The following is a 14,146-nucleotide window of genomic DNA, read 5'->3' as shown; positions in this document are numbered from 1 at the left end:
AAATCAAAATATGTGATGTAGGTATTTTATAAAATCACACACTATAAATATGCTAAAGAAGCAGAAACAGATAGTTGCAGTAAAGTAAGATATTTTAATAAGTTGAAAAAACAATAATGATTTGTGACACACACACACTCGATTTGCACATCGCCGTCATGTGTGTATTACACAGGTAAGTTAACGTTATTACATTGCTTCCTGATATCAAACACAAATAACCTATATTTATACTACAGGGCTGTTGAATGCTTGTATCTGATAACCGAGAAGCTCTTGTAATTATTACTTTACCCCACCTCTCCATGGCGGGTGAAAATTTCAAATGGCACTTAAGAGGCTTTTGCATCTGAACTCTTCATATATATATATATTATATGCAGTGCAAGATCCAGACTACATGGCTGTGCAAGTGAGCTTATAGTACCTGTGGTGTATTCTTTGAGTAATATTTGGCCACAAGCTCTGGAAGGCAAACTTTCTCAAAGAACTTTTGTGCATTCTGTAGACGTAGATCCCAGAATTCCTGGTCTGGAAAGACTCGTACAACAACAAAGTCCCCCAGAGTCCAAACAGCAAAGTCACAGTGGTTGGATCCAGTGACAAAGATTTGCGTCTGTGTCTGTGTGTAATAACTATGTGTTTTCTTAAGGGACAACTCGAGACAGAAGTCTTTGTCCTTTGTTTCTAAGGCCTGTTGGATGCTGCATGATCTATATTTGAAGGGACACTTAACTTCAAGGCAGCCTTTCCCACAGCAATCACACATTGTAAGTCCATCAGGAGAGGCTCCAACTTCTGGAAACCTGGGGTTAATTATAAAACCACACTCGGCGACTTTTAGGTTTGTGTGATGCGGGGCTCTGGTGGGAAGGTAGGTCTTTTGAGCATCAATCTCGTGCTCTATACCCCATCTGGTGTTGTGGGTTGCACACCTTTTTAACAACAGTCAGGGCTGGCTCTTCCATACTGGTGGCAAAGACTGCATATTCTTCCAGTCCGACTTGCATACCAAGCAGAAGATTTACGCTGTTGTCTTGTGCACATTTTAATAGCTGATGCCTGCTCATCAGTCACATTTGCAGCATCCCTGTATTTCTCGCAGTGTAGTTGGATAGATGAAAGGTCATGGGAATCTATTATTTTATCACACAGATATGTTGCAAGGGACTCGGGCATTCCAGAGCTGCTGTGTCTGTGTACAGTGTGTAATAGTTATTCATACCTGACAAACCAACAGCCTTCCTCAAGCAGGGGTGACAACTCATCAAGTTTAGCCTTTTTTTGGCACGACTCCTAATGCCTGGCGCAGTGGAGGGTGCAGTTATGCGCTGGTCAAGCATTTTTTTTTTGCCTAGCAGATGAGGTGTAGTCAATCTTGTATCCCACTTCAGCTGTGATCTTGCTCAAATTGCTGGGCAAAACCCAGTATGCTGGTACGTCTGTGACGGTTTTTCCCCACGAATCCGAAAAGTAGCCTCCACTTTAAATAACAGAGCACCTACATGGGTACATGTCTCTGCTACTCCTGCCATACATGTGCAGTGTGCACACTCCACCTTTCCACGGCTGCTGATGATCACCCATGGCTTTAAAGGCGGTTCATTCAGTCGCTGAGAGTGCATGACCTTAACAACAGACAAAGACAAAACAAATGTGAATATTGTAATGTTAATATCTCTCTGAATTTTGTTGTTTGTGGGTGGGGGTGGGGGGGCTTATCTTAGTATCACAGACGGACTTATCTTCAATGGAACCATTTATTTTCAAGTATTACGGCTGTATGTTAATGGCATCTTTTTATGAATGAAGGTCAGTATCACTGATATTAAAGGTTGTATCAGTGATTTCTGGCCCAAAAATAAATGTCTAATCTTTCCTAACGATCCGCTAGCTGCCCGCCCCATAAGCATGCCGTCCAAAAACCGCGTCTCTGTAGGCAGCGTAGGCTCTGAGATCTGCACACAAAAACAAATGGGTAGAACCACCACTCAAAACCAAAATAAACAGTGTTCCAACCAATCACTGACAGGGGCGGGTGTTGCTCCGATTTCGCGTCCAGCCGTGCACGAGCGCAAAACCTCACAACACCCGCCCCTGTCAGTGATTGGTTGGAACACTTTATTTTGGTTTTGAGTGGTGGTTGTACACATTTGTTTTTGTGTGCAGATCTCAGAGCCTAGGCTGCCTACAGAGACGCGGTTTTTGGACGGCATGCTTATGGGGCGGGCAGCTAGCGGATCGTTAGGAAAGATTAGACATTTATTTTTGGGCCTGAAATCACTGATACAACCTTTAATATAGCTACTGATTTTCCCACAAATTTTAAACATTTATTAGGCTTCAACTTTAAGGTTTTATTTATTTATTTGTATCGTTATACAAGCTTGTGCTGTACAATGACAAATAAACAACCTTGTTGTCGGTGTCGTAGTCTACAACTAACGTTATGCTAAAAGAACGAAAGCCGGTAAAGTTACCTTGATTTATTTATTTGTAATTATCGGTATACAACCGTCTTGTATAATGACAAATAAACAACCTTGTAGACCTAATATCATGATTGTAATGTTGCCGGTTATAGAAACATGCTAAAAAGAAAGAAAGCTGTTAACTTACCTTCGTTCGGACGGACGACAGTGTTTTCACCGTTGACAGGCTTGCAACTCTCCAGGTCATGTACCCAACCATTGGTAAACTGAACGTGGGCTTCCAGAGACTTATAATTACGAAATTGCTCAGCGGTATAGGCACTGACACCACAGACAAAATACGTAAATATTAGGGCCGGGACTTTAACGCGTTAATTAAGATTAATTAATTAAAGACTTTAACGCTTTAATAAATTACACAAATTATTTTAATCACACTTAGTTTTGCACCGCGGAACGTTTCTCACTGGATGAGTTTCGGCGGACCGATTATACTGGCGCACCAACTAGTGTTCATGACGAAGAAGCTGACGAGATCGCTTTGGTTGGCCGGTGGATGGGAAATTTTGTTATAAAAAGCGAATGGATGGACGCGTCGATAAGAGCATGGTTGTGTGCAAGCTATGCAACAAGGAATTCGCTATTGCTATTATGGTGTGTTCACACCGAACGCGAATAGAGCGTCAAATACGCGTCTATCGCGTCTAGTTAGACGCTTGAACATTCGCTCGAGTCCAAATTTTTCAACTTGCGCGGAAGACATTCGCGGCAAACGCGTCGCCCAATCCTTGTCATTCGAATGATGCGTCTATTCGCGTCTTTGCATTGACTTTGTATGTAATCTACTCGCGCAAATAATTAAATTCACGTTCGGTGTGAACACACCATTAGTGTAGTGTAGCAATATGCTATTGCTACACTTAATGGCAAAAAGTGCACTGGTCTGCTGGACTTGGTTGAACAAAAATAAACTATTTTGTTGCTTAAGCTTATGTATTCAGTCATTATTCAATAGTATACTAAAAATCCATGTGAAAAAAATTACTTCTCACTGTTCTCAGGTCAAATATTTATGCAATTAAAATGCGATTAATTTCGATTAATTAATTACAAAGCCTCTAATTAATTAGATTAATTTTTTTAATCGAGTCCCGGCCCTAGTAAATATATCAGGAAATGTGACGGGAGATAAGGCGTCAGGGTCGCGGATCCACTGGTCTTTTGGGACTTCATAAGGATCGACATTTCCAATAAAGTTGATTTTTTCAACATAGCGTTTCTTGGCGTCCGGTAGGAGTTTGTCTCTGTACAATCCAAATTGTTTTAAACTATTTTTAAGCATGCTCAAATGTATAATTCATACAACCAACACAGCTGTATATAGTGTTGCTTGGTTACCGGCTTGTTACCGGCTTTTTGTGGCCTCACAAAATGGCGGATACTCCCCACAATACATTGCGCGATGACGTCGCAGTGACGTCGGTTGCCATTCTCTATTGTAAGTCGATGTACCATCACAAGAGACTTGGAAATATATTATGAAGGTTGAAAAGTTACCTAGTGCTGCTTTAACTGCTGCAACGCAATGAAACTAGGAGTACGACCGGTTTAAGATGGCGGCCGTATTTCTCAGTGCCCAGCGGCCAATAGGGCATCTAGTCTCTCTATAGCTGAGGGACTGAAGACAGATTTGTACACGGATCGTGGACACTTCCAGAACACAGCCTTCCCAGAGCTCATCCACGCAATAAGAAAGCTCAAAACCAACAGCTAAACACACACGAAGAAATTGTGTGCATTTAAAATAAACTATTGATGTGCTATAAGTCATCGCTTTATCTCTCAGGGGCCACTTTTTTTTCTTCTTTTTTTTACTTTACAAGAAGTGAAGACCATTTATTATTGTGGCTGAATTGGGACACAGCCATTTTGATTTTCAGACACACACATCATCATGTGCACACAGTATCTCCGTTCTGGTTATTACAGTTATACTAACACACAAGGTTTATTCCTCATGTACAGGTAAAGTCCTATATTTGGACAGAAAAGATTACAGTTCTGGTTTTAATCAGTTATTATAGCACCCTTTGTTAAAAGTCCAAATAAATATTTAATTTGATTAAAATACACACCTTCTCTTATATTGTTGAGGAATGGTATGTCTTATTTTAAAAGTGGACAGAAATAAAGCATTAATTTTTTCTCAATCCAGTAACACTGACTTCTTGTAAACGACTATATTCTATAAAGTTCACCCAAAATAAAAATGATCACTTTACTCCTCCACATGTTATTAACGTGTCTTCCTGGGAACATCAAGTAGTTCACACTGTTCTTTATGACAACAATTATATTCTTCCTGTCATGCAAAGCAACTATACGGCTTCAGAAGACTTTTATGGTACTTTTTTAAAGCTCAAAATGGAAAACTGCATTTGTGTGTGTGTGTGTGTGTGTGTGTGTGTGTGTGTGTGTGTGTGTGTGTGTGTGTGTGTGTGTGTGTGTGTGTGTGTGTGTGTGTGTGTGTGTGTGTGTGTGTTCTACAGGGTTTGAAACAACATGGGTGAGTAAATGACAATTTTTAATAAAAAAGAAGAAACGGCAACATCTCTCATAAAACTGCTGTCATGAATCATATATTGATTATTCTATAAACCTGAGGTTGGACGTAAAGTGCATTTATCAAAACCAAACCATCATGTAAACCAGCCAAACTGCTCTCGTTATCTTCAGAGTAGGGCTGTAAACGATTAATTGAATCCAAAATAAAAGTTTTGTGTTTACATAATATATGTGTGTATTGTGTATAATTATTTTGTATATATAAACACACACACATGCATGTATATATTTAAGAAAAATGTGTTATTTAATATAGGCTAAATCATATAAAAATATATATGCAGTATATAAATGCAAATATATACATGCATGTGTGTGTATATATACAAAATAATTATACACAATACACACACATATTATGTAAACACAAACTTTTATTTTGGATTCGATTAATCGTTTACAGCCCTACTACAGAGACGTACAGCTATATGTTTTCAGCAGAGCAGTTCTCTATAACCTCACACGTTCATCAGAAACATTTCTTCTAGCAGCGAGTGTGTGTGATGCTCCCAGGCCACATCCACACGAAGCCAGAGCTTTCCCTATCCGATGTTTTTTCCCTCGTTCTGAAAAAAAAAATCCGTAAACACAGCGGCGTCTCAAGAAATATCTGCGTACACACGAAACCACTGAAACCGACTCAAACCGATGTACACTCACCGGCCACTTTATTAGGTACCCCATGCTAGTAACGGGTTGGACCCCCTTTTGCCTTCAGAACTGCCTCAATTCTTCGTGGCATAGATTCAACAAGGTGCTGGAAGCATTCCTCAGGGAGTTTGGTCCATATTGACATGATGGCATCACACAGTTGCCGCAGATTTGTCGGCTGCACATCCATGATGCGAATCTCCCGTTCCACCACATCCCAAAGATGCTCTATTGGGTTGAGATCTGGTGACTGTGGAGGCCATTTTAGTACAGTGAACTCATTGTCATGTTCAAGAAACCAATTTGAAATGATTAGAGCTTTGTGACATGGTGGAAGTAGCCATCAGAGGATGGGTACATGGTGGCCATAAAGGGATGGACATGGTCAGAAACAATGCTCAGGTAGGCCGTGGCATTTAAACGATGCCCAATTGGCACTAAGGGGCCTAAAGTGTGCCAGGAAAACATCCCCCACACCATTACACCACCACCACCAGCCTGCACAGTGGTAACAAGGCATGATGGTTCCATGTTCTCATTCTGTTTACGCCAAATTCTGACTCTAACATCTGAATGTCTCAACAGAAATCGAGACTCATCAGACCAGGCAACATTTTTCCAGTCTTCAACTGTTCAATTTTGGTGAGCTCTTGCAAATTGTAGCCTCTTTTTCCTATTTGTAGTGGAGATGAGTGGTACCCGGTGGAGTCTTCTGCTGTTGTAGCCCATCCGCCTCAAGGTTGTGCGTGTTGTGGCTTCACAAATGCTTTGCTGCATACCTCGGTTGTAACGAGTGGTTATTTCAGTCACTGTTGCCCTTCTATCAGCTCGAACCAGTCTGGCCATTCTCCTCTGACCTCTGGCATCAACAAGGCATTTCCGCCCACAGAACTGCCGCTCACTGGATGTTTTTTCTTTTTCGGACCATTCTCTGTAAACCCTAGAGATGGTTGTGCGTGAAAATCCCAGTAGATTAGCAGTTTCTGAAATACTCAGACCAGCCCTTCTGGCACCAACAATCATGCCATGTTCAAAGTCACTCAAATCACCTTTCTTCCCCATACTGATGCTCGGTTTGAACTGCAGGAGATTGTCTTGACCATGTCTACATGCCTAAATGCACTGAGTTGCCACCATGTGATTGGCTGCTTAGAAATTAAGTGTTAACGAGCAGTTGGACAGGTGTACCTAATAAAGTGGCCGGTGAGTGTATACATGCATGTGTGTGTATATATACAAAATAATTATACACAATACACACACATATTATGTAAACACAAACTTTTATTTTGGATTCGATTAATCGTTTACAGCCCTACTACAGAGACGTACAGCTATATGTTTTCAGCAGAGCAGTTCTCTATAACCTCACACGTTCATCAGAAACATTTCTTCTAGCAGCGAGTGTGTGTGATGCTCCCAGGCCACATCCACACGAAGCCAGAGCTTTCCCTATCCGATGTTTTTTTTCCCTCGTTCTGAAAAAAAAAAAATCCGTAAACACAGCGGCGTCTCAAGAAATATCTGCGTACACACGAAACCACTGAAACCGACTCAAACCGATGTAGTATATATGCCAGACCAGTACGAGGCTCTGTAATTCTGACACGGATAGCCTACACTAAAAACAGAGAAGAAGACTTGCGCATAAACCTTGCGCGCTGTATACAATAATATACAGTAATATTAGGCACAGTAGCTTCTTTTCTTTTTTACCAAGAACTTTATTGAACAATATGAAAAACCATAAATGGTACAAAATAGGGATGAGTCACGATATTCGATTAGTTAGCAGACGCATAAAGCTTGCCACAAAGAACCGGCAAATAGCCTAATCATTATAAATGTGTCAAATATAGCAAGGAGACATTTTAATTGTTTATTAATAAACTAGTGTTTTGTGTGACGATGCTGACTCGCCACCTTCGCAGTGTTGTGAAGGTGCCTATACAGAGAAATGCACACTTCATTATTAGAGTTGTCTGTTTCTTTTCGTTTTGAATTGTTTTGTTTAAAAGTAGACATTTCAAGCTTAGATATAGTTTCTGTTCATTTATGAGACAAGCTCCAGTTCACGTGCGATGCAAGTTATATCGCGTCGGCGCCTCCAGTCCTGATTATAGGCTATTGTCTGCTATATTTGCTTCTTATTTATTAAATGCAGGCAATTGTTCAATGAAACATTTATTAAAATTAAGATACAATTTATACAAAACGAAATTCACTTAAAAGAAAGGCTTTATACAAAACAAAACTTAATGAAGTGGTCAAAATGATGTGTCTCGATATTGCGCATCTTACTCATGCTGTTCACTTTTCATATAGCTAGGGCCTAATCAACATAGCCTATATGAAATGGAAAAAATAACATATTTAAACATAAATATGAAACTAACTTTTCTTTAATGGCTACAACATGTAGGCCTATAGTACAGAGAAATTTAATGTCGGAGCGAACGCCGTGTCACCGGTGAGCATGAGGGGCAGAGGTGCGTTTTTTAAATAATAATCAAATAATTCCCAGCGATCGTCGAATATTATTTTTGCTTGAAATGCCCATCCCTACAAAATACGAAATGTCTTAAAGGATAATTCCGGTATTTAACACTTTGAGTCTATTTTTTTGTTTGTTTTGGATGAACTAGAGTGGTGGACTTAGAAATTTTGACGATGGGTCCTGTCTCGACTTTTTAAATATTTTAGAATCGCCTCTGACCGCTTCAGAGTGGCTGTCTATGGGCATGCTCAAACATGTCCTTAAAACAACCCTTAACGTTCGTTTTCAAAACTGTGCAACTCACCGAGTGGTTAGTGGTGTTCGTTGATGATTAAAAACAAATATAGCGGCGCAATGTATGCTTTCAATCCGTGTTATTTGCTATAGTGGAACTATTTTTTCAGATACCTCACAACCGCGTATAAACTTCCGCTCGATATTTGAGTCTGAAGCGTTAGCACACTCCCGACCACTTGATGGCGACAACCACTTTGCCGCAGTTGCTCAGCTCACGCTAGCCTTCTGAGAGACGGAGAACCGAGCGAAAAGATTACAACCAAATGTAAACAGACCCCTTTCCGTTTCCGGTAGCGCAGTAAAATCAGCGAGCACTGAGTCCTCCAGCAGACATCAATGCGATTTTAAAAAATGGCAAATAAAACACGACAGAAACTGTATTTCGCTACGCTACTTGTTTTGGAACATCAACGAACACCACTAACCACTCGGTGAGTTGCACAGTTTTGAAAACGAACGTTAAGGGTTGTTTTAAGGACATGTTTGAGCATGCCCATAGACAGCCACTCTGAAGCGCTCAAGAGGCGATTCTAAAATAGTCAAAAAGTCGAGACAGGACCCATCGTCAACATTTCTAAGTCCACCACTCTAGTTCATCCAAAACAAACTAGAAAATAGACTCAAAGTGTTAAATACCGGAATTATCCTTTAATCAGACAAAATACAAGCATCATAGCATAAGAACGAAATATAAATAAAGAAATAAATAAAATAAAAATACATTAAAGTAGGCCTAAATAATAAATAAATAAAAGAGGCTCAGTAGCTTCTGAAGCATGAACTCCAGCAAGTAGTCGCAGTTGTTGTTGCTGTTATGGCTACTGATTTACCCTGGGTCAAAGGTAAAAAAATAGCGGTTTCATTCTCCCCAAACAATGGATCACCGTCCGCTTCTGTTAGCATCTTCACAGTATTTCACCAGTTAGCGGCTCTTACCTGTTGTAAACGGGAACTTCCAAACCCAGCTCCTCCATGAGGAGACCCATCACCGCATCACACTTCCCATGGATCTTCAGAGTGGCCAAGTTATCTTTCGGTGTCCACTAACATAAACCAGGAAAACACACGAGCTGTTAAATCACGTCAGCTGAAGGAATCGAGAGATTATAAAGATTTACCTGAAGATTCACAATGTACAGCTTTGGTCTTTTGTTGGCTGGTCTGTTCATGCACCACAAGCAGGAGTACTTCTTCAGCACCTGATGGACAAACACACGACAAGCAGCAACTGATGGATCACATCAAGCAGCATTATTTATAAAACAAATGTGACTACATGATAGATGTTGTGTTAACATCTTTTACTGCTGCAGCTTACAGTGGATATCAAACATCTATACTGTTACAACAGCTGGGAAAAACTGAAACACAGAGAATCAGATTTTGATCACAGCGAGAGCGTCTCCTCTTCAGGACATCACAGGCTTTCTACAGGACTCAGTTCTGGCCTCAGGCTGAGCTGCTCAACATGCATCTTTAGCGGGAGCCATTCTGCTGCCTAAAGCAGCCTAAAGCCACAGATATGCTGTTCTTCTACAAACAGACCTTTACAATTGTGGACCAAATATCTAAGTTTACCTGGGCTTGGATGTGTTTTTTAGTCAGAAAAGGTGTGTGTGGTTATTAGGCTGCATAGATTAGGTGAGGCGGAACCGGGGACACTTCCTACAACACCTGATGTACTCGTCGTTACATCAAAAGAAGAATGGCATCTACGCTAATGTTAGTCTTTCTGTTTATTCCGAGATTTACTGAAGTCTTTGTCAGGCAAACTTTGTTGTATTGTTTTCGTGTTATCACTTTGATACAATCGGTATTGTAAAAAGTGCTATATAAATAAAGGTGACTTGACTTGATACAAAAAAAAAAAAAACTTGGCTGCCAAAAATATAAATAGTGGGAGTTGTCATTACAGGTATGGTTTAAAGACACTTCAAGAAAATATGTATTTGTGATTAGTTTGTTCAATATTAAAGGAACACTCCACTTTTTTTTGGAAATAGGCTCATTTTCCAACTGCCCTAGAGTTAAACAATTGAGTTTTACCGTTTTCGAATCCATTCAGCCGATCTCCGAGTCTGGCATGGTACTAAGACCGACAGAAAATAAAAAGTTGCGATTTTCTATAGGCCAATATGACTAGAAACTATCCTCTCATTCCTGCGTAATAATCAAGGAACTGCTGCCGTACCAGCAGCGCAATGATATTACAAACTTAGTGCCGGTCACGTTGTTCCTAGCTGGGGACTATTTTCAGGCGCTGCGTAATATCATTGCGCTGCTGGTACGGCAGTTCCTTGATTATTACGCAGGAATGAGAGGATAGTTCCTAGTCATATTGGCCTAGAAAATTTGATTTGATTTGATTTGATTTGATTTGACGATGTAACAACAGAAGAGTCAAGTTTTAAATAGGAAAAATATCGAAACTCTTTGGTCATTTTGAGAAAGATGCTAACGGTCTAATCAGATTCAATGATCTATGCTAAGCTATGCTAAAAGTGCAACCGCCAGACTCAGAGATCGCCTGAATGGATTCGAAAACGGTAGAACTCAATTGTCCCGAAACACGCAGTGACTCCTGGAAACAACACTGATGATGTGTCCAAGGTTGTGCATCAGAGGATGTTTCTGTAAACTGATTTTATATTTAGGCATACACAAAAGCAGATTGCCGTTTTTGCTGCATTTGAATATATGATAAAGTATTTCTATGAAATATGAGACATTGTCTGTTCCTGAAACTTCCCGAACCAGCAGAGCAGTGGCCATGCGTCAGCAAGGCGCCTGGATGAAGTGGGAGCAGGCGATGGAGAGGAGTGTCACCTGGAAGGAAATCTGGAAGTGGAACCCCCAGAGAATCTTGTTCTTGACTCAGGGGGTCTATGACGTCCTCCCAAGTCCATCCAACCTGTGCACATGGGGCAAAATAGAAACACCTGTGTCACAGGTCGGGGTGAGCGCCAGCGGGCCGCCCACCCCTATACTGGAGCACCGCCCCGAGGAGCAGACCGTGGAACACAAGAGGTAAAAATAAATAACAATGTTTCTTTATTGGGTTCTAAAAAGTCGTTTTAAAAGTTGGCTCCGTGGTTCTTCAATACTGGCGATTGAGACTGAACAGCAGAAGATCAGTAACAGCTCATAACTTTACATTCGCTCGCCGGCCCAACGGTTCCTCCAGCTCTAGACATCAGAGGGTCAGTAACAGCTCATAGCTTCTCATTCGCTCACCGGCTCAATGGTTCCTCCAGCTCTGAACAGCAGAAGATCAGTAACAGCTCATAGCTTCTCATTCGCTCACCGGCTCAATGGTTCCTCCAGATCTGAACATCAGAGGGTCAGAAACAGCTCATAGCTTCTCATTCGCTCACCGGCTCAACGGTTCCTCCAGCTCTGAACATCAGAGGGTCAGACACAGCTCATAGCTTCTCATTCGCTCACCGGCTCAATGGTTCCTCCAGATCTGAACATCAGAGGGTCAGTAACAGCTCATAGCTTCTCATTCGCTCACCGGCTCAACGGTTCCTCCAGCTCTGAACATCAGAGGGTCAGAAACAGCTCATAGCTTCTCATTCGCTCACCGGCTCAACGGTTCCTCCAGCTCTGAACATCAGAGGGTCAGAAACAGCTCATAGCTTCTCATTCGCTCACCGGCTCAATGGTTCCTCCAGCTCTGAACATCAGAGGGTCAGTAACAGCTCATAGCTTCTCATTCGCTCACCGGCTCAACGGTTCCTCCAGCTCTGAACATCAGAGGGTCAGAAACAGCTCATAGCTTCTCATTCGCTCACCGGCTCAACGGTTCCTCCAGCTCTGAACATCAGAGGGTCAGAAACAGCTCATAGCTTCTCATTCGCTCACCGGCTCAATGGTTCCTCCAGCTCTGAACATCAGAGGGTCAGTAACAGCTCATAGCTTCTCATTCGCTCACCGGCTCAATGGTTCCTCCAGCTCTGAACATCAGAGGGTCAGAAACAGCTCATAGCTTCTCATTCGCTCACCGGCTCGATGGTTCCTCCAGATCTGAACATCAGAGGGTCAGTAACAGCTCATAGCTTCTCATTCGCTCACCGGCTCAATGGTTCCTCCAGATCTGAACATCAGAGGGTCAGTAACAGCTCATAGCTTCTCATTCGCTCACCGGCCCAACGGTTCCTCCAGCTCTAGACATCAGAGGATCAGAAACAGCTCATAGCTTCTCATTCGCTCACCGGCTCAACGGTTCCTCCAGCTCTGAACATCAGAGGGTCAGAAACAGCTCATAGCTTCTCATTCGCTCACCGGCTCAATGGTTCCTCCAGCTCTGAACATCAGAGGATCAGAAACAGCTCATAGCTTCTCATTCGCTCACCGGCTCAACGGTTCCTCCAGCTCTGAACATCAGAGGGTCAGAAACAGCTCATAGCTTCTCATTCGCTCACCGGCTCAATGGTTCCTCCAGCTCTGAACATCAGAGGGTCAGAAACAGCTCATAGCTTCTCATTCGCTCACCGGCTCAATGGTTCCTCCAGCTCTGAACATCAGAGGGTCAGTAACAGCTCATAGCTTCTCATTCGCTCACCGGCTCAATGGTTCCTCCAGATCTGAACATCAGAGGGTCAGTAACAGCTCATAGCTTCTCATTCGCTCACCGGCCCAACGGTTCCTCCAGCTCTAGACATCAGAGGGTCAGTAACAGCTCATAGCTTCTCATTCGCTCACCGGCTCAACGGTTCCTCCAGATCTGAACATCAGAGGGTCAGTAACAGCTCATAGCTTCTCATTCGCTCACCGGCTCAACAGTTCCTCCAGATCTGAACATCAGAGGGTCAGTAACAGCTCATATCTTCTCATTCGCTCACCGGCTCAATGGTTCCTCCAGATCTGAACATCAGAGGGTCAGTAACAGCTCATAGCTTCTCATTCGCTCACCGGCTCAATGGTTCCTCCAGATCTGAACATCAGAGGGTCAGAAACAGCTCATAGCTTCTCATTCGCTCACCGGCTCAACGGTTCCTCCAGCTCTGAACATCAGAGGGTCAGACACAGCTCATAGCTTCTCATTCGCTCACCGGCTCAATGGTTCCTCCAGATCTGAACATCAGAGGGTCAGTAACAGCTCATAGCTTCTCATTCGCTCACCGGCTCAATGGTTCCTCCAGATCTGAACATCAGAGGGTCAGTAACAGCTCATAGCTTCTCATTCGCTCACCGGCTCAACGGTTCCTCCAGCTCTGAACATCAGAGGGTCAGAAACAGCTCATAGCTTCACATTCGCTCACCGGCCCAACGGTTCCTCCAGCTCTAGACATCAGAGGGTCAGTAACAGCTCATAGCTTCTCATTCGCTCACCGGCTCAATGGTTCCTCCAGCTCTGAACATCAGAGGATCAGAAACAGCTCATAGCTTCTCATTCGCTCACCGGCTCAACGGTTCCTCCAGATCTGAACATCAGAGGGTCAGAAACAGCTCATAGCTTCTCATTCGCTCACCGGCTCAACGGTTCCTCCAGATCTGAACATCAGAGGGTCAGTAACAGCTCATAGCTTCTCATTCGCTCACCGGCTCAATGGTTCCTCCAGATCTGAACATCAGAGGGTCAGTAACAGCTCATAGCTTCTCATTCGCTCACCGGCTCAACGGTTCCTCCAGCTCTGAACAG

The sequence above is a fragment of the Rhinichthys klamathensis genome, unplaced genomic scaffold (assembly GCF_029890125.1).
Source record: "Rhinichthys klamathensis goyatoka isolate OS25496 unplaced genomic scaffold, OSU_Roscu_1.1 h1tg000264l_1, whole genome shotgun sequence".
NCBI lineage: Eukaryota > Metazoa > Chordata > Actinopteri > Cypriniformes > Leuciscidae > Rhinichthys > Rhinichthys klamathensis.
This window is presented reverse-complemented; position numbering follows the sequence as displayed.